The 20335-nt window shown below is 43.9% G+C and overlaps 1 protein-coding gene across 2 annotated transcripts in view; it reads left to right on the top strand.

Annotated features, from left to right (window-relative positions):
* Mrtf (Myocardin-related transcription factor) overlaps positions 1–20335 on the top strand; it is a 332782-nt gene that overhangs the window by 37228 nt on the left and 275219 nt on the right. Inside the window, exon 2 of one of the 2 annotated variants that reach the window (XM_070096705.1) lies at positions 16040–16073. The exons of the other annotated variant lie outside the window; for it this stretch is intronic. The gene's annotated coding sequence lies outside the window, so the exon portion shown is untranslated. The remainder of the gene's footprint in view (positions 1–16039; positions 16074–20335) is intronic. 2 annotated transcript variants of the gene reach the window in all.

Raw genomic sequence — 20335 nt, 5'->3', positions numbered from 1 at the left:
AGTCTGTTCTCTGTATCTTTCTCCTCGATCATTATCTATTCCTGATTTGGAATTTCTGGTTTCTTCCCTACTTCCACCTTTCCTCTTATTAGGTGATTTTAATGCTCATCATTTCCTCTGGGGGGATGGGGGGGTTCTCACTGTGACTTGTGGCAATCAGTAAGAGGCTCTTCTCACTTCTCTTCTCCATGTTTTAAATAGGGGTACTCCCACCCATTTTGACCTTCGCACTCAAACTCTCTCGGACAGATGTGTCTACTGCAGGCCATGTTGCCTCCCTCTCTCGACCCATAGCTCTTACTAGTGCATTTTGCAAGTTGTTGGAACATCTTGTAAAGAGACATTTAGTGTAATATTTAGACACAAAATAGTCTTTCCTCTCGTCAATTTGGCTTTCATAAGGGCTTCACTATCGACCCATTATTCCATTTAGATACCTATGTTCGTAATGCCTTTGATAGTAACCACTTGATGTTGAAATAACATGTAACACTACTTGCAGATATAACATCTTAGGCCTCTGGGGCAATCTGCCACATTTTCTTTAAAACTTCTTGTCTGAGAGACATTTCCGTGTTCGGGTTAATAATTTCCTTTCCCCTGACTATATCCAGGCTGATGGTGTCCCTCAGGGATGTGTCCTTAGCACCACTCTTTTTCTTCTAGCTATTAATGATCTGGCCTCTGTTCTCCCATCTAATAGTTGGTCATCACTTCATGTTGATGACTTTGCTATAGCCTGTGCAGGTGCTAGCTGCCACCTGGTAGCAGCCTCGCTCTCTCTCTCTCTCTCTCTCTCTCTCTCTCTCTCTCTATATATATATATATATATATATATATATATATATATATATATATATATATATATAGGGAAGTACTACCGTCCTGCCAGATGACTGTGAAACAAAAACCTGTAACTGTTTTGCATGATGGTAGGATTGCTGGTTTCTTTTTCTGTCTCATAAACACGCTAAGATAACAGGGATATCTTGCTACTCCTACTTACACTTTGGTCACACTTCACAGACACGCACATGCATATATATATATACATACATCTAGGTTTTTCTCCTTTTTCTAAATAGCTCTTGTTCTTTTTTATTTCTTCTATTGTCCATGGGGAAGTGGAAAAGAATCTTTCCTCCGTAAGCCATGCGTGTCGTATGAGGCGACTAAAATGCCGGGAGCAATGGGCTAGTAACCCCTTCTCCTGTATACAATTACTAAAAAAGAGAAGAAGAAAAACTTTATAAAACTGGGTTGCTTAAATGTGCGTGGATGTAGTGCGGATGACAAGAAACAGATGATTGCTGATGTTATGAATGAAAAGAAGTTGGATGTCCTGGCCCTAAGCGAAACAAAGCTGAAGGGGGTAGGAGAGTTTCAGTGGGGGGAAATAAATGGGATTAAATCTGGAGTATCTGAGAGAGTTAGAGCAAAGGAAGGGGTAGCAGTAATGTTAAATGATCAGTTATGGAAGGAGAAAAGAGAATATGAATGTGTAAATTCAAGAATTATGTGGATTAAAGTAAAGGTTGGATGCGAGAAGTGGGTCATAATAAGCGTGTATGCACCTGGAGAAGAGAGGAATGCAGAGGAGAGAGAGAGATTTTGGGAGATGTTAAGTGAATGTATAGGAGCCTTTGAACCAAGTGAGAGAGTAATTGTGGTAGGGGACTTGAATGCTAAAGTAGGAGAAACTTTTAGAGAGGGTGTGGTAGGTAAGTTTGGGGTGCCAGGTGTAAATGATAATGGGAGCCCTTTGATTGAACTTTGTATAGAAAGGGGTTTAGTTATAGGTAATACATATTTTAAGAAAAAGATGATAAATAAGTATACACGATATGATGTAGGGAGAAATGACAGTAGTTTGTTGGATTATGTATTGGTAGATAAAAGACTGTTGAGTAGACTTCAGGATGTACATGTTTATAGAGGGGCCACAGATATATCAGATCACTTTCTAGTTGTAGCTACACTGAGAGTAAAAGGTAGATGGGATACAAGGAGAATAGAAGCATCAGGGAAGAGAGAGGTGAAGGTTTATAAACTAAAAGAGGAGGCAGTTAGGGTAAGATATAAACAGCTATTGGAGGATAGATGGGCTAATGAGAGCATAGGCAATGGGGTCGAAGAGGTATGGGGTAGGTTTAAAAATGTAGTGTTAGAGTGTTCAGCAGAAGTTTGTGGTTACAGGAAAGTGGGTGCAGGAGGGAAGAGGAGCGATTGGTGGAATGATGATGTAAAGAGAGTAGTAAGGGAGAAAAAGTTAGCATATGAGAAGTTTTTTACAAAGTAGAAGTGATGCAAGGAGGGAAGAGTATATGGAGAAAAAGAGAGAAGTTAAGAGAGTGGTGAAGCAATGTAAAAAGAGAGCAAATGAGAGAGTGGGTGAGATGTTATCAACAAATTTTGTTGAAAATAAGAAAAAGTTTTGGAGTGAGATTAACAAGTTAAGAAAGCCTAGAGAACAAATGGATTTGTCAGTTAAAAATAGGAGAGGAGCGTTATTAAATGGAGAGTTAGAGGTATTGGGAAGATGGAAGGAATATTTTGAGGAATTGTTAAATGTTGATGAAGATAGGGAAGCTGTGATTTCGTGTATAGGGCAAGGAGGAATAACATCTTGTAGGAGTGAGGAAGAGCCAGTTGTGAGTGTGGGGGAAGTTCGTGAGGCAGTAGGTAAAATGAAAGGGGGTAAGGCAGCCGGGATTGATGGGATAAAGATAGAAATGTTAAAAGCAGGTGGGGATATAGTTTTGGAGTGGTTGGTGCAATTATTTAATAAATGTATGGAAGAGGGTAAGGTACCTAGGGATTGGCAGAGAGCATGCATAGTTCCTTTGTATAAAGGCAAAGGGGATAAAAGAGAGTGCAAAAATTATAGGGGGATAAGTCTGTTGAGTGTACCTGGTAAAGTGTATGGTAGAGTTATAATTGAAAGAATTAAGAGTAAGACGGAGAATAGGATAGCAGATGAACAAGGAGGCTTTAGGAAAGGTAGGGGGTGTGTGGACCAGGTGTTTACAGTGAAACATATAAGTGAACAGTATTTAGATAAGGCTAAAGAGGTCTTTGTGGCATTTATGGATTTGGAAAAGGCGTATGACAGGGTGGATAGGGGGGCAATGTGGCAGATGTTGCAAGTGTATGGTGTAGGAGGTAGGTTACTGAAAGCAGTGAAGAGTTTTTACGAGGATAGTGAGGCTCAAGTTAGAGTATGTAGGAAAGAGGGAAATTTTTTCCCAGTAAAAGTAGGCCTTAGACAAGGATGTGTGATGTCACCGTGGTTGTTTAATATATTTATAGATGGGGTTGTAAGAGAAGTAAATGCGAGGGTCTTGGCAAGAGGCGTGGAGTTAAAAGATAAAGAATCACACACAAAGTGGGAGTTGTCACAGCTGCTCTTTGCTGATGACACTGTGCTCTTGGGAGATTCTGAAGAGAAGTTGCAGAGATTGGTGGATGAATTTGGTAGGGTGTGCAAAAGAAGAAAATTAAAGGTGAATACAGGAAAGAGTAAGGTTATGAGGATAACAAAAAGATTAGGTGATGAAAGATTGAATATCAGATTGGAGGGAGAGAGTATGGAGGAGGTGAACGTATTCAGATATTTGGGAGTGGACGTGTCAGCGGATGGGTCTATGAAAGATGAGGTGAATCATAGAATTGATGAGGGAAAAAGAGTGAGTGGTGCACTTAGGAGTCTGTGGAGACAAAGAACTTTGTCCTTGGAGGCAAAGAGGGGAATGTATGAGAGTATAGTTTTACCAACGCTCTTATATGGGTGTGAAGCGTGGGTGATGAATGTTGCAGCGAGGAGAAGGCTGGAGGCAGTGGAGATGTCATGTCTGAGGGCAATGTGTGGTGTGAATATAATGCAGAGAATTCGTAGTTTGGAAGTTAGGAGGAGGTGCGGGATTACCAAAACTGTTGTCCAGAGGGCTGAGGAAGGGTTGTTGAGGTGGTTCGGACATGTAGAGAGAATGGAGCGAAACAGAATGACTTCAAGAGTGTATCAGTCTGTAGTGGAAGGAAGGCGGGGTAGGGGTCGGCCTAGGAAGGGTTGGAGGGAGGGGGTAAAGGAGGTTTTGTGTGCGAGGGGCTTGGACTTCCAGCAGGCATGCGTGAGCGTGTTTGATAGGAGTGAATGGAGACAAATGGTTTTTAATACTTGACGTGCTGTTGGAGTGTGAGCAAAGTAACATTTATGAAGGGATTCAGGGAAACCGGCAGGCCGGACTTGAGTCCTGGAGATGGGAAGTACAGTGCCTGCACTCTGAAGGAGGGGTGTTAATGTTGCAGTTTAAAAACTGTAGTGTAAAGCACCCTTCTGGCAAGACAGTGATGGAGTGAATGATGGTGAAAGTTTTTCTTTTTCGGGCCACCCTGCCTTGGTGGGAATCGGCCGGTGTGATAATAAAAAAAAATATATATATATATATATATATATATATATATATATATATATATATATATATATATATATATCCAGAATGCAGTCAGTCGAGTTTCCCTTTGGGCCACTGTTCATGGTTTTAAATTTTCTGGTACCAAAACACACCCAGATTATTTTTATTAGACGTTCTGTTGTCTCTAATACTCTATTATACCTATATGGTTTCCAGATCCCTAGATCCCTGAATGTGATTCAGTCAGATTTCTCGGTCTTCTGTTTGATCACCAGCCGTCCTGGAAACTTCGCATTATCTCTCTGAAAGCAATTTGCCATAGTTGGCTGAAACCTTTTAAAACCTTTCCTCATCTTTCTTCGGGGGCAGATTGTCGAACTTTCCTTCGACTTTATTCAGCCCTAATTCTATCGAAACCAAATTATGATGACAAGATGTATTCTGCGGCCTCCCCCGCAATTATTTCTAAACTTGATCCCATTCATCATTAGGGATTATGTTTGTGTCTAGGTGCTTTTCGTTCCACCCCTGTATGAAGAGCAAATGTTCCATCTTTGACCGATCCACAATATGATCAATGCCTCTGATAATTTTTCTTCGCTCATGACCTTCACGATCCTTCTACATATAGGATGGTAACGGATGTTAGAAGTCCATTATTTGATCGGCGCCCCTGTTTACTCTGTCCCTTTTCTCTTCGTATTTACTCGCTCTTGGCTTCTCTTCAATTGCCCCCTTATATGTTCATCTAGCTTTTCTCTTTCCCCTTGAGAGGTTCCGACAATTAGTCTGTTCTTCCCTACTTCCGTCGGCGAAAGCTCAAATACCTGCAGCTGCTTCTCACTCGCTTTTTCTTAACCACTTCCCGTCTCATTCTCATGCCTTTGCAGTTTACACTGATGGTTCTAAATCCTCTGATGGTGTCGGGTTTGCAGCAGTGTTCCCAGACAGTGGGCTATCAATTTCACAGCTAAACTGTATGCAATTTTCATAACAATTATGCATATTGCATCCGAGCCTACCTCAACATTTGTGGTAGTTTAAGACTCCTTTAGTGCTTTGCAGGCTGTCAAAATATTTAACTCGTCTCATCCCCTAGATCTTCGTATACAGCTTTGCTTGCACCACATTTCTAGCAAAAATAAAGACGTTGTTTTCTTCTGGATCCCTGGTCATGTGGATGTTCAAGGCAGTGAGCAGGCAGACTCTGCTGCACAGTTAAAGGTACAAGACCTTCACAATTCATATAGAGGTATTCCATTCTCAGACTATTTTGCTGTAATCTCTAGCCACCTTCATAATCATTAGCAACAATGTTGGTCTGAGTTGATTTGTAACAGATTACATTCTGTCAAGCCTAGTTTAGGATCCTAGTCTTATCGATGTCATAGTTGGGAGACTACGCTCTCCCATCTTCGCATCAGGCACACATCTCATTCATGGCTATCTCATGGAGAGGCGCCCTGTTCCTCTCTGTAATAATTGTCTGGTTCCAGTTTCAGTTCACCATATTCTGCTAGACTGTCCTGTCTACCAGCGAGCACGCAGAATTTACCTCTGACGTCGTCACCACTAACACACTTTATCTTCCCTCCTCACTGAGGAGGGAAGATAAACACTCAGACTCCCTCTTTGACTTTTTGACAGCAACAGATTTATTACACAAATTTTTATTATAATTCCTTTAGCACTTCACACTGCGCTTACTAACTCTACCTCTGTTATACACCCCACCCTCGCTAGTCTCTGACCAAGCATATTAAACCTTTAGCATGCCCTATCCTGCAGTGCTGTATGACCCTTCTGGGCTTAGGACTAGTTATGGTTATAATAATCTAATTCAGCTGTCTGGAGTTAAAATCTACTACATGAAAGATATCATGTGAACACTGAAACTTTCTGTTTAATACCAGACATTTCCTCCTCTACCTCAGTGGTTTTTGTCATCATCAGTTATTCTTTGGATTTTGTCGTATGTGTGTAGGGTGGGAGTGTTTGTATGTTAGTGCGTACACTGCCTCACCTTTTTGTAGGTGCCGAAGAGCACTTGCACCTGCATTTTGCAGGTGATAGAGAGGGATGGGGGTGGAGGTGTGTTTCACAATTATTACTGGTAAATCACTGTTGTCTTGTGCGATAAATTTACATATTGAATAAAGTGTAGACTGTCTGGTAATTTGTGTTAGCTTTTGTTTGTCAGTAAGTGTAACCCACATAAGAAATTGTTGATCTCGCTTCCACTGTGCTAAGTATGGAAATATGTAGACAAAAACATTTAATTATTGGGGTGTGTGTATGTGTGTGTGTGTGTGTGTGTGTGTGTGTGTGTGTGTGTGTGTGTGTGTGTGTAGTATGGTAGCAGGTGTGTAGCTGAGAGAACATTTGTTGTTTGTTGGAGTGTACATTTTCAGTGTGCAAATGTGTTTCTAAGAGTAACTTGAACTTTCCTATTGTTGGAATGTTTTGTCAGTGTACAAGTTTTTGAGAGTGAATATGTTGTTGGAGTGTATTTAGTTAAGAGTACAAATGTCTGGACGCCAAGCGTTATTGTTAGTCGGTCTGATCAACCAGGGTATTGATGCTGGTCGCGCACATTCGAATGTATTCACCACCTGGCGAAGCAGGGGTTCGCTGGTAATTTCCCTTATGCATGAGGGGATTGTGTTGCAAAGTCTTCAGTCTCTTTACACTTGTTATCTCTTAATGTACTCATATCACCCCTGCTTTACACTGGAGGTATTTTGCTGTTTGGCTGAATTTATACAGGCAGTGAAAGTTCTCCGTACATTGTCCAGCTCTGCGATTTTCCATCTTAAAAGGCGTTGTTAGTGCGCAGCAGTTTTCCAGTCGAGAGAGTGCAAGAGGCAAAAATGCATCATCATTGACGTGGCATTTGTTATTTTGAAGGTTCTAATTATTATGGGTTCTATTATTTTCTTTGTGGTTGTGATAATAACACTGTTGTGATTCTTGAATGTAAGATGTTCTGACATTATCACTCCTAAGTCCTTATCATTAATATTCCGCTCCATTTAGTGATTGGAGTTTTGTTTTATACTCTGTTTTAATTTTTACCTTCTCAAATTTTCCTCAGAGTAACTGAAATTTGTTCTTGCTGCCAGGGCTGTGGAGTCGGCACATAAAACCTTCCACTCCGACTCCTTTAATTACATTTTTTCCGACTCCAGCTCCAGTAACCCAAGAATTGCTTCCGACTCTGACCACACAGCCCTGCTTGCTGAACATTTTTTTTTTTTCTGTGGAAAACCTGGGTTATATCAGCCACAAAGAATGCAGTCCTGCGATTTATATCTTTGTCTGTGATATGATAATGATGAAAAAGAAAGAATTGGAGCAAGTATTTGTGCCTGGGAAGCAGAGCTTTTCTCTGTGGCAGCCCTTGATTTTACTTTGCTTTATATTACACTTTGTGTTATATTTATTAGAAAGTTAATAATGCATCATTCCACTTCTCCAGTTATTCCTTTTTGCACGCATTTTATATGCTATTACACCATGATCACAAATGTTGAAGGCTTTTGTGGTTGTGTATAAGACATCGGCATTTTCTTTGACATTGTATGCATTCAAGACGATGTAATGGTCCAGTATTTGCGAGAGACAGGAGCAACCTTCTCTAAGCCCTGTTTTTTCCTGGGTTATGCAGTTGTTGTGAATTCATGTTTAGTAGTCTTCTCAAAATTTTCAGAGATTTTTATAATGTAGAACGCCAGTGGTATCGGTTGATTTTTTTTTTGTTTGCGATTACTTTACTACCACCTTTGAAGTGGAGTTGTATCTGTGGTATTTAATGACTGGATCTCTATTCTTTTGTGAATATGGAGTTCCACAAGTCTGTGACGCGAGGCAGAACACTTGGGTATAGTATCAATTGCTTCTTCGCAAGTCGAGTGGGGTAGGGCTTTGTCCAAAATTTTGAAGATAACGGCGTTTTGTAATGAAAAAAATAATTTTGATGTCACAAGTTTGATAAATAGCTCACAAGTCTGATAAATAGCTCACAAGTCTGATAAATAGCTCACAAGTCTGATAAATAGCTCACAAGTCTGATAAATAGCTCACAAGTCTGATAAATAGCTCACAAGTTTGATAAATAGCTCACAAGTCTGATAAATAGCTCACAAGTTTGATAAATAGCTCACAAGTCTGATAAATAGCTCACAAGTCTGATAAATAGCTCGCAAGTCTGATAAATAGCTCACAAGTCTGATAAATAGTTCACAAGTCTGATAAATAGCTCACAAGTCTGATAAATAGCTCACAAGTCTGATAAATAGCTCACAAGTCTGATAAATAGCTCACAAGTCTGATAAATAGCTCACAAGTTTGATAAATAGCTCACAAGTTTGATAAATAGCTCACAAGTCTGATAAATAGCTCACAAGTTTGATAAATAGCTCACAAGTCTGATAAATAGCTCACAAGTCTGATAAATAGCTCACAAGTTTGATAAATAGCTCACAAGTCTGATAAATAGCTCACAAGTTTGATAAATAGCTCACAAGTCTGATAAATAGCTCAAGTCTGATAAATAGCTCACAAGTCTGATAAATAGCTCACAAGTCTGATAAATAGCTCACAAGTCTGATAAATAGCTCACAAGTCTGATAAATAGCTCACAAGTTTGATAAATAGCTCACAAGTCTGATAAATAGCTCGCAAGTCTGATAAATAGCTCGCAAGTCTGATAAATAGCTCACAAGTTTGATAAATAACTCACAAGTCTGATAAATAGCTCACAAGTCTGATAAATAGCTCACAAGTCTGATAAATAGCTCATAAGTCTGATAAATAGCTCACAAGTTTGATAAATAGCTCACAAGTCTGATAAATAGCTCAAGTCTGATAAATAGCTCATAAATCTGATAAATAGCTCACAAGTTTGATAAATAGCTCACAAGTCTGATAAATAGCTCACAAGTCTGATAAATAGCTCACAAGTCTGATAAATAGCTCATAAGTCTGATAAATAGCTCATAAGTCTGATAAATAGCTCATAAGTCTGATAAATAGCTCACAAGTTTGATAAATAGCTCACAAGTTTGATAAATAACTCACAAGTCTGATAAATAGCTCACAAGTCTGATAAATAGCTCACAAGTTTGATAAATAGCTCACAAGTTTGATAAATAGCTCACAAGTCTGATAAATAGCTCACAAGTCTGATAAATAGCTCACAAGTTTGATAAATAGCTCACAAGTTTGATAAATAGCTCACAAGTCTGATAAATAGCTCACAAGTCTGATAAATAGCTCACAAGTTTGATAAATAGCTCACAAGTCTGATAAATAGCTCACAAGTCTGATAAATAGCTCACAAGTTTGATAAATAGCTCACAAGTTTGATAAATAGCTCACAAGTTTGATAAATAGCTCACAAGTCTGATAAATAGCTCACAAGTCTGATAAATAGCTCACAAGTTTGATAAATAGCTCACAAGTCTGATAAATAGCTCACAAGTTTGATAAATAGCTCACAAGTTTGATAAATAGCTCACAAGTCTGATAAATAGCTCACAAGTTTGATAAATAGCTCATAAGTCTGATAAATAGCTCACAAGTCTGATAAATAGCTCACAAGTCTGATAAATAGCTCGCTGAACGTGAGAATAGTTTTGTAGCTTTAGTATGTTACTCATTTTTTTTGTTGTATCAGTGCAAGTTCTATCTCCATTAAGCAAGGGCCCAGTATTTGATGTGCTCTTTGCCCTGAATTTTGCATAAGAAAAAATATTTTTGGTTTCTTTTAATTTCACTTTGCTCCCTCTGTCTCGCGTACTCTGATGTATTCACTTTGAGCTCTGTGTTCTCGCTTTCTTGAACCTGTTTTTCATATTATTCTTGAGAACGTCTGGAAACTTTGATACGTTCTGTGACTTCGTCCTTACATGCAGAGCTGGCGTCACCCCCTTTCAGACTTGTATCTTCTCTTTATTTGTTCTTAATGGTATATATTTGGGGCATACTTCTAGTGTCAATGAGCTTATAAGTCGAGACACTGGTTTAAATTCATGTCACTCATTTTATCTCCCCAGCATATTTCAGTTAGGTCATGATTTATATGATTATAATTTATGTATTCTTTATGTATTGTTAAATTGGATTTGTTGAATATACCCTCATATGTGTTTATGCTAGGCTGCTTAAAGTGTGTGTGTGCACTGTGCAGGTCTGACCTTCAGTGGTCCAAGTTTTGTGTGTCTGGTGTCGATGTTGCTTCTGGTGTTGGTGCTGTTACTGGTGTTACAGGTGCTGGTTTAAGTGAGGTCGGTGTGTGTGTGGGGGGGGGGGGCTGGTGGTTGGACGTAAGCCCACACCCGTGGAGAGAGAGAGAGAGGTAAGCAAGCAAGCAAGCTGGGAGGAGTCTTGTGAGGTCAGACAATCGGGAGGTAAAGGGAAGTTATGATTCTCACTCAACATTACCAAAGTTTTTAAAGTATGGCGTAGCGGACAAGTGCTGAAATAACATATATGTAAACGACCTTTATTACTAGAACGTTTCATCACATGTAGGAGAAGTGTCTTGTGCTCCTCACCCTCCCTCGTCTTGTGCTCCTCACCCTCCCTCGTCTTGTGCTCCTCACCCTCCCTCGTCTTGTGCTCCTCACCCTCCCTCGTCTTGTGCTCCTCACCCTCCCTCGTCTTGTGCTCCTCACCCTCCCTCGTCTTGTGCTCCTCACCCTCCCTCGTCTTGTGCTCCTCACCCTCCCTCGTCTTGTGCTCCTCACCCTCCCTCGTCTTGTGCTCCTCACCCTCCCTCGTCTTGTGCTCCTCACCCTCCCTCGTCTTGTGCTCCTCACCCTCCCTCGTCTTGTGCTCCTCACCCTCCCTCGTCTTGTGCTCCTCACCCTCCCTCGTCTTGTGCTCCTCACCCTCCCTCGTCTTGTGCTCCTCACCCTCCCTCGTCTTGTGCTCCTCACCCTCCCTCGTCTTGTGCTCCTCACCCTCCCTCGTCTTGTGCTCCTCACCCTCCCTCGTCTTGTGCTCCTCACCCTCCCTCGTCTTGTGCTCCTCACCCTCCCTCGTCTTGTGCTCCTCACCCTCCCTCGTCTTGTGCTCCTCACCCTCCCTCGTCTTGTGCTCCTCACCCTCCCTCGTCTTGTGCTCCTCACCCTCCCTCGTCTTGTGCTCCTCACCCTCCCTCGTCTTGTGCTCCTCACCCTCCCTCGTCTTGTGCTCCTCACCCTCCCTCGTCTTGTGCTCCTCACCCTCCCTCGTCTTGTGCTCCTCACCCTCCCTCGTCTTGTGCTCCTCACCCTCCCTCGTCTTGTGCTCCTCACCCTCCCTCGTCTTGTGCTCCTCACCCTCCCTCGTCTTGTGCTCCTCACCCTCCCTCGTCTTGTGCTCCTCACCTCCCTCGTCTTGTGCTCCTCACCCTCCCTCGTCTTGTGCTCCTCACCCTCCCTCGTCTTGTGCTCCTCACCCTCCCTCGTCTTGTGCTCCTCACCCTCCCTCGTCTTGTGCTCCTCACCCTCCCTCGTCTTGTACTCCTCACCCTCCCTCGTCTTGTGCTCCTCACCCTCCCTCGTCTTGTGCTCCTCACCCTCCCCCGTCTTGTGCTCCTCACCCTCCCTCGTCTTGTGCTCCTCACCCTCCCCCGTCTTGTGCTCCTCACCCTCCCTCGTCTTGTGCTCCTCACCCTCCCTCGTCTTGTGCTCCTCACCCTCCCTCGTCTTGTGCTCCTCACCCTCCCCCGTCTTGTGCTCCTCACCCTCCCTCGTCTTGTGCTCCTCACCCTCCCTCGTCTTGTGCTCCTCACCTCCCTCGTCTTGTGCTCCTCACCCTCCCTCGTCTTGTGCTCCTCACCCTCCCTCGTCTTGTTCTCCTCACCCTCCCTCGTGTTGTGCTCCTCACCCTCCCTCGTCTTGTGCTCCTCACCCTCCCCCGTCTTGTGCTCCTCACCCTCCCTCGTCTTGTGCTCCTCACCTCCCTCGTCTTGTGCTCCTCACCCTCCCTCGTCTTGTGCTCCTCACCCTCCCTCGTCTTGTGCTCCTCACCCTCCCTCGTCTTGTGCTCCTCACCCTCCCCCGTCTTGTGCTCCTCACCCTCCCTCGTCTTGTGCTCCTCACCCTCCCTCGTCTTGTGTTCCTCACCCTCCCTCGTCTTGTGCTCCTCACCCTCCCCCGTCTTGTGCTCCTCACCCTCCCTCGTCTTTTACTCCTCACCGTCCCTCGTCTTGTGCTCCTCACCCTCCCTCGTCTTGTGCTCCTCACCCTCCCTCGTCTTGTGCTCCTCACCCTCCCCCGTCTTGTGCTCCTCACCCTCCCTCGTCTTGTGCTCCTCATCCTCCTTCGTCTTGTGCTCCTCACCCTCCATCGTCTTGTGCTCATCACCCTCCCCCGTCTTGTGCTCCTCACCCTCCCTCGTCTTGTGCTCCTCAACCTCCCTCGTCTTATGCTCCTCACCCTCCCTCGTCTTGTGCTCCTCACCCTCCCTCGTCTTGTGTTCCTCACCCTCCCTCGTCTTGTGCTCCTCACCCTCCATCGTCATGTGCTCCTCACCCTCCCTCGTCTTGTGCTCCTCACCCTCCCCCGTCTTGTGCTCCTCACCCTCCCCCGTCTTGTGCTAGTCACCCTCCCTCGTCTTGTGCTCCTCACCCTCCCTCGTCTTGTGCTCCTCACCCTCCCTCGTCTTGTGCTCCTCACCCTCCCTCGTCTTGTGCTCCTCACCCTCCCCCGTCTTGTGCTCCTCACCCTCCCCCGTCTTGTGCTCCTCACCCTCCCTCGTCTTGTGCTCCTCACCCTCCCTCGTCTTGTGCTCCTCACCCTCCCTCGTCTTGTGCTCCTCACCCTCCCCCGTCTTGTGCTCCTCACCCTCCCTCGTCTTGTGCTCCTCACCCTCCCTCGTCTTGTGCTCCTCACCCTCCCTCGTCTTGTGCTCCTCACCCTCCCCCGTCTTGTGCTCCTCACCCTCCCCCGTCTTGTGCTCCTCACCCTCCCTCGTCTTGTGGTCCTCACCCTCCCCCGTCTTGTGCTCCTCACCCTCCCTCGTCTTGGGCTCCTCACCCTCCCTCGTCTTGGGCTCCTCACCCTCCCCCGTCTTGTGCTCCTCACCCTCCCCCGTCTTGTGCTCCTCACCCTCCCTCGTCTTGTGCTCCTCACCCTCCCTCGTATTGTTCTCCTCACCCTCCCTCGTCTTGTGCTCCTCACCCTCCCCCGTCTTGTGCTCCTCACCCTCCCTCGTCTTGGGCTCCTCACCCTCCCCCGTCTTGTGCTCCTCACCCTCCCTCGTCTTGTGCTCCTCACCCTCCCTCGTCTTGTGCTCCTCACCCTCCCCCGTCTTGTGCTCCTCACCCTCCCCCGTCTTGTGCTCCTCACCCTCCCTCGTCTTGTGCTCCTCACCCTCCCTCGTCTTGTGCTCCTCACCCTCCCTCGTCTTGTGCTCCTCACCCTCCCTCGTCTTGTGCTCCTCACCCTCCCTCGTCTTGTACTCCTCACCCTCCCTCGTCTTGTGCTCCTCACCCTCCCTCGTCTTGTGCTCCTCACCCTCCCTCGTCTTGTGCTCCTCACCCTCCCTCGTCTTGTGCTCCTCACCCTCCCTCGTCTTGTGCTCCTCACCCTCCCCCGTCTTGTGCTCCTCACCCTCCCTCGTCTTGTGCTCCTCACCCTCCCTCGTCTTGTGCTCCTCACCCTCCCTCGTCTTGTGCTCCTCACCCTCCCTCGTCTTGTGCTCCTCACCCTCCCTCGTCTTGTGCTCCTCACCCTCCCTCGTCTTGTGCTCCTCGTCTTCTCAGCCTACCCCTGTTTTTTTTCATTTGCTTCTTTTTGTCTGTTATAACAGCTTTGTCATCTCTCCATTTCCTCATAACTCCCCATTCTTATTCTTTCCTTTTCTCTGTTTCTTCTCCTTATCCCCCTCTCACTGCTCCCATCTCCGCCCATCTCACTAGCTACTGATGCAACATCTATTTTTAGTCATTCGTCATTAAACTGAGAAGATATTACACGTTAACTAGTCTAGTTACTCTAGTACATCTTATAATGTAATGTGCGTTTTTTGTACCTCTTATGTGATGTATATGTTTGTTATACCTCGTATATGGTGTATGTATGTTTACTTCTGTGTGTTTGTTTCACTTACGTGATATGTCGTTCCTCTTATATGATTCATGTGTATTTGTTCTATCATATGATGTATGTTGTTTGTTGTACCTCTTATGTTGTGTGTGTGTTTCTGTTGCACCTCTTGTGATGAGTGCTTGTTGTACCCGTTGTGATGAATGAGCGTTCGTTGTATCTGTTGTGATGAATGAGCGTTCGTTGTACCTGTTGTGATGAATGAGCGTTCGTTGTACCTGTTGTGATGAATGAGTGTTGATGGGTTGATATCCTGTGAGGTGTTAATCAGTGTGCTGTAACTGGCTCATTCTGTTTAGTTGTGTGTGTGTGTGTGTGTGTGTGTGTGTGTGTGTGTGTGTGTGTGTGTGTGTGTGTGTGTGTGTGTGTGTGTGTACGTGCAAGTGCAGGCGTACATTTATTCACCGAGTGTTACTTGGGTCGAGGCAAGCTCTTATTTACTGTCTTATCATTATATTTAATATAGATAGGATAATAACATGAACCACAGCTTCCTCTCATCTTGTGTTGACTGCAAGGAAGTTGCCTCAGTAGATGACACATTCAAACTGAAAGCAGATTTTAACAAGGACTTCCACTGAACAGCGGTAAACATGATGTCCAGAAGGTGACAAACTGTTTTGATGCGCAGAGAAGAAAGCCTCTAGAGTCTAGACGAACACGGATTATGAAACACATTGACATCTGTTCAGAGAACGAAGGTGGAACCGGTTAAGCATACACCTATATTACTCTCACATGATTTAAATAATATATATATATATAATCAGTAACGCTGCGACTATCCGAGGATTCGAATCCATGTCGTTTTGGCCTTGCCTCGTGGTGAGCGAAAATGACATGACGCTCTAACCCACTGAATCACACAATCCTACACGAATGAAGCACCCAGCAGAGCTAGGTGTTTTACCTTGATCCGAGGACATACGGTGGTGTGGGTGCCTCTGAGCTAATTTAATTCAAATCCCCGTTTGGTATGTCCTCTTCTGGGTGCTTGATTCTTGTACGATTGTGTGATCCATTGAGTTAGAGCGTCATGTGATTTTCGCTCACCACGAGGCAAGGCCAAAACGACATGGGTTCGAATACTCGGCTAGTCGCAGTGTTATTGATTCAATACAACTCGTTCGTGGTCACAATATATATATATATATATATATATATATATATATATATATATATATATGTGTGTGTGTGTGTGTGTGTGTGTGTGTGTGTGTGTGTGTGTGTGTGTGTGTGTGTGTATGTGTATGTGTGTGTGTGTGTGTGTGTGTGCGTGTGTGTGTGTGTAAATAAATATATTGGAGGTTGGAAGAGATGTAGAAAAATATTGGTTTAGTTTTGTACACGAGTCTTACAGACTGCCAAGCAGCGGCATTGAAATCAATTGTTTGTAAAGTTGTTAAAAATAAGTTAAATATGGTAGATGCAAAATTAGTGATTGTAAATATAAGCAGCGTGACCTGGTCAGAAGGCATACAGTGTTTACCATGCTTCTTATATTCTTACATTGGTTATGTTACGTTGCAGGTGTGTGAGGCGGGCGAGGTCACCTGTACATGAGGTGAGTATCTGAGGCAGGTGTTAACATGGACCCACCCACCACAAACACTGCTTATTATCATACTCCCTTCCTCCCCCTCTCTCCCCTCCTCCTCCCCTCCCTCCCCTCCTACCCTCCCCTCCCCCCTCCCATGCATGCTATTACCTCCACTCTTTGTCTCTCAAGTGCCTTTCATATTATTAAATCTTTTATTGTTATTTTTTCCGGCCTTTGCTGTATCGTCTCCTACACTTCTCTGGGGTTGCAGGGCAGGAGGATGCGAGGCACGGCAGAGTGGTGCAGGGCGGGGCGGGGCAGGTCGGGGCGGGGCAGGGCGGGGCGAGGTAGGGCAGGGCGGGGCAGGAGAGTTCAGTTTTGAGTTACACAAGGTATTATCGCCACTCCACCCAAGGCTGACACCATCACATTGGCTGCTTGATCTCTCGTGGTGTCTCATCATCTCTTGCCACCATCAAGCGAAAGTGTTTTGTAAATCCAACAGCTTCCTTCCTTTCTTCCTCCCGCCTTCCCTCTTGGTCTCATACAAATGGGAGTACATAGGGAAGACAAACAACAGAAGACATAGCAGTCCACACTGAGGCACTCTGCCGAGAACTAACTACTACCTAGATTAAGGAATATCCTGCATTATCTAGTAAAGGATACAAAAGCAGAAGGCTATATCCCCACCCACCACTCACCCACTGCCGATATGAAAACTTGGAGGAAATGCAGCATCCCATGTTCAGTGAGTTGGAATTTCAGTTGCTACGTTACCGAAGGACTGAGAAAGTTAAAACGGGATCGGAGTACAAGACTGATTGCAAGTCACTCAATAGAGTGTAAGTCTAATGTGAGAAACCTGGGAGCGATAATGTCAGAAGATCTCACGTTAAAGAAGCAACAAGGAAAATGACGGTTTGGAAAACTAGAAGTTTCAGAAGAGGAAGTGCCAAGCCAAGGATGATACTGCTGGAATACTGCTACATGTTGATGGCTGTTGAGAAATGGTTTACCAGCTAAGATATAATTTTAAATATAGGGAATACTTAGCTGATTAAAGACAGCAAATCGTGTACACAGCCACCCTTGCAGACGAGGTCTTGAATTGTTGTCATGATCATCTCTCAACGGGCTGTAATAGATCATATGTAAACAATAAATTACCCCTAGGGGTGTTATGTCAGCATATTTCATTCACTGATTGCTGACAAACTTACTTGTGTGGTCTCAAAAGTCCGCACCTCACTGCCGACTATAGGTTGATTACAAACTCCTTGCGACTCAAGAACTGCGCAGTTCCCCGTACTACAAGAAATTCGTAACCTACCTTGCTCTTGTAGCGTGAGCTATAGTGTTCTTCACACCTTCGACAGGTATCCGTGACTTGATAGAAGCTGAAGTGTCCTTGGATGTCCACCTCTTCCATAGTCTAGGAATACGCACACTGGTACACTATGTTCCACAAGATTTGTCTTTATAGTTCACAATCTTATCACTGAAGAAGTTGATCACACTTCTCTTAAGTGTTTATTGTGTTTTGTGAGACACTTTGTTCACACTAACGCACGGATCAGTGTTTTGTTGGTTATCCTGGCATCAGTGTGACTCTCAGTAGAGTCAAAAGTAATCTGACCTCACAACGCCCTACGCCGTCACAGCCCCTAGCACATAAAGGAAAAGCTGACCTAGTACTTTTTGCTTCCTTGCCACTTCCTCCATGAAGTAAAGCAGAATATTTGATTCTTGCTGTCTTAAGCATAGACAACAATGTACACTATCTTTACCATGGTAATAAAGTGGGAGCAGGATTTTCCTTAATTGTCCTGCTAATGTAAGAGATAGACTGTCTTTTATTAAACTACACTTTGCAACACTGGACTGCAAGGAGCGTCGAGCCACGTCGCATACTGGTACTGCATCTGGGATCAATCACTCGCTGTAGCAGTAAACAAGATGCTTGCCCCTTCTGAGAGGGCTGGGCCCCTCAGGGCTGAAAGGGGCTGAAGGGGGCTGATCACCCCCTCCTGGAGAAAATTTCTCCACAATGGCCTCTTAAAGGCAGGCGAAATTGCAGAACTGGAATGTGTACAGAGAACCTTCACAGCTCGTATAAATTCAGATAAGCACCAAAATTACTTAGTGCTAAAAGTCTTTCGAACTGTACTCCTTAGAAAGTAGGTGAGAAAGATAAATGATTACATCTGGAAGATAATAGAGGGATTGGTAACACACCTGCACATTAATATTACTATTCATGGAGACAAGAGGCTTGGCAGACGGTGCAGGATACCTCTAGTTAAAATTAGGGTAGCGATGAGTACAGAAAAAGCTTAGGTATACAGGATCCACGATACTTCAGCACCGTCTTCATGAGAGAACTTGATAAATTTCTCAGATCAGTTTTTTATCAGCCGGGCTGTGGTGCACACATTGGACTGCGGGCGGCGAGCACCATCAGCCTGATCTATCAGGCCATCAACCTGGCGTCGTGATCTGGAACTGGGCCGCGGGGTGGAGGGGCGGTGACCCCAGAAGCGACTACAGGTAAACTACAGGTAATAATTATATTGGAAAAATAGCATGGACTGTTCAGATGAGCTGGATAGAAGACGAAGACTACCTCTACTAACTTGATAGTACCTGGGGCTCCAAGAGAAATTTTTGCAAGGTGGAACAAGACTGCTTTGGAGCGCCTGGGGGCATGCTGAGGCCCCCAGTCTGATTGAATTTTGCATAATTATTTTTCCAAATAAACTGAAAATTGTTGAAATTACAAAAAAAAAAAAATATATGGCTATGGGCTCCTTTAGAGATTCACAGCCGGGCCCCGGACCCATGTACCGCCTGAACCTTCCCTCTCATAGGCCCCGCTTGGTACTGTTTCTGTCTTAAACTATTACTGTTTCTCCCATGTCACTCAGAGCTGTGTGTACCGCTGGTACTACTTGTTCCTTGAGCAGATCACTTGGGATGTAGATGTAGCGTAGATATGGTTATAATTCGCTATTGATTAAGTCTGAAACATATTTGCCCAAGATGAGTTCTTTAAAAGCGTTTATCGTCGAATCACGTTCAGTAATTTTTTCAATAAAGCCAAACAAATTGTGAAATTATGCAAGAGTTTAAGTAACTTTTTTTTTATATAGTTAAAACAAGTCGTGTGCATGTGTTCTTGTTGCCACTTCTTCAGACAAGAATGATGACAACCATGTTACTAGTAATATATATGTGACTCCATGTTAGCGTTTTTTGTACGCTAGCAGCCTGCCTGATCAACCAGGCTGTTGTTACTAACTCTCGTTTCCTTCTTGCTTCCCAGATTTACGTAGCCTTCACAATCTGGCTGATGTGGCACTTGTGACAGATCCATATTGAGCTAAGCATAAGAATTAACAGTAGGTCTTCTTCAATACAGACTGAACTGTTTATCATCCTGTTGGCATTGAATTTTTACTTAGGACGATGAGCTTAATTCATTGATAATTACAGATTGTCATCACTCATTGTACTTCACTTATATATGTATGTAGATATAAATGTGTATAAAGTATAGACTGTACAGACTTTGAAGAGATAGAAATCCATTTATAATTATTTTGGCTTCCACCTTGATTGTGTCCGTGTCACATCTTAGAAAGATGATAAATACGAATGATGATAAAGATGATAAACTCGAATGTTACAGGACTACACTTTGACGCCGGAAACGATTTATGGTTTACTATGATAATATAACTACTATAAACTCGACTATAGTAGTCACTGGTGGCCCCCTCCCCCACACACATACGTTACATGACAACACTTGTATATGTAACTTTAACGTTGGTTGTGAACGTAGACTTGAGCTTTCTATTGCTGTATTTAGTATTACTATTACTCTAATGTACTCCTCGAGGGAGAAGGGGTTCATTGATGCCGGTGAGGGGCTTTTGATCCAATAAATTGAACTTTGACTCTCTCTCCTTGGATTGAACCCAATTGCCTCCCATTTCCCCAGGTGCTGTCTTAACCTTACGAGTTTAACGTTCTCCACATGATTGTAATGGTAATTAATATAACTTTCAATATGTGTAATGCTTTAAGCAAGAGGACTTTGAGTCAATATCAAGAACTCCATCTAGTGTGAACTCTTCCTCCATCATGACCTAGTAAGATAACTGCAACTAAACTAGAAAAATGGAGAGGAAGAAAAAGAGATGAAGATGGATGGGAAGGTTTATATATATAATATATATATGTACACACCGAGAGCTTGCTTTAATCCTTGTTTTAAGATT

This window comes from Cherax quadricarinatus, chromosome 54 (genome assembly GCF_038502225.1).
Source record: "Cherax quadricarinatus isolate ZL_2023a chromosome 54, ASM3850222v1, whole genome shotgun sequence".
Classification (NCBI taxonomy): Eukaryota; Metazoa; Arthropoda; class Malacostraca; order Decapoda; family Parastacidae; genus Cherax; species Cherax quadricarinatus.
This window is presented reverse-complemented; position numbering and strand designations above follow the sequence as displayed.